Source organism: Dipodomys ordii, unplaced genomic scaffold (assembly GCF_000151885.1).
Source record: "Dipodomys ordii isolate 6190 unplaced genomic scaffold, Dord_2.0 Scaffold174, whole genome shotgun sequence".
Taxonomy (NCBI): Eukaryota; Metazoa; Chordata; class Mammalia; order Rodentia; family Heteromyidae; genus Dipodomys; species Dipodomys ordii.
Genome location: NW_012267390.1, coordinates 550,540 through 550,926, shown reverse-complemented (window position 1 = coordinate 550,926; position 387 = coordinate 550,540). Strand labels below are relative to the sequence as shown.

The window sequence follows — 387 nt, the reverse complement described above, 5'->3', positions numbered from 1 at the left end:
TGACCCGCGGGCAGCCAATCCCGGGGCGGAACGCGCCACCGAGACGGCCGCGACGCCGGCTAGAGCAGCCCGCCGGCGGCTCGCCAGCGCACCAACCCGCTCGGCGCTCCAGGCTCGGTGCTGCCGCCATCTTCCCGGAGGAAAGGGCAGCGGCGAGGGCCCCTCCCGCCACCGCTCCGCACGGACACCGCCACCTCCCGCCCCGCTCCTCCGGCCCGCCGTGACCCCTCGCCTTCTGAGAAAGCGCCCTTGCCCCACCTCTAGCTGCCCACCAGGCGAAGAATCTCGTTACCTGTTCCACTCTTACTAGCGTGAGGAAACCAGGCTCATAAGGTAGGAACTGTGGCGAAACAGGGGCAGGCCGCCATCTTGGTAAAGGAGAAGAGG

The 387-nt window shown here is 69.3% G+C and overlaps 2 protein-coding genes across 2 annotated transcripts in view; one reads left to right on the top strand and one right to left on the bottom strand.

Annotated features, from left to right (window-relative positions):
• Nucleotides 1–373, bottom strand: part of Hdlbp (high density lipoprotein binding protein) — a 96,957-nt gene extending 96,584 nt beyond the window's left edge. The window contains exon 1 of the mRNA XM_013033647.1: nucleotides 293–373. The gene's annotated coding sequence lies outside the window, so the exon portion shown is untranslated. The remainder of the gene's footprint in view (nucleotides 1–292) is intronic.
• The window catches only part of Sept2 (septin 2), a 28,410-nt gene continuing 28,093 nt past the window's right edge, over nucleotides 71–387 (top strand). Inside the window, exon 1 of the mRNA XM_013033658.1 lies at nucleotides 71–333. The gene's annotated coding sequence lies outside the window, so the exon portion shown is untranslated. The remainder of the gene's footprint in view (nucleotides 334–387) is intronic.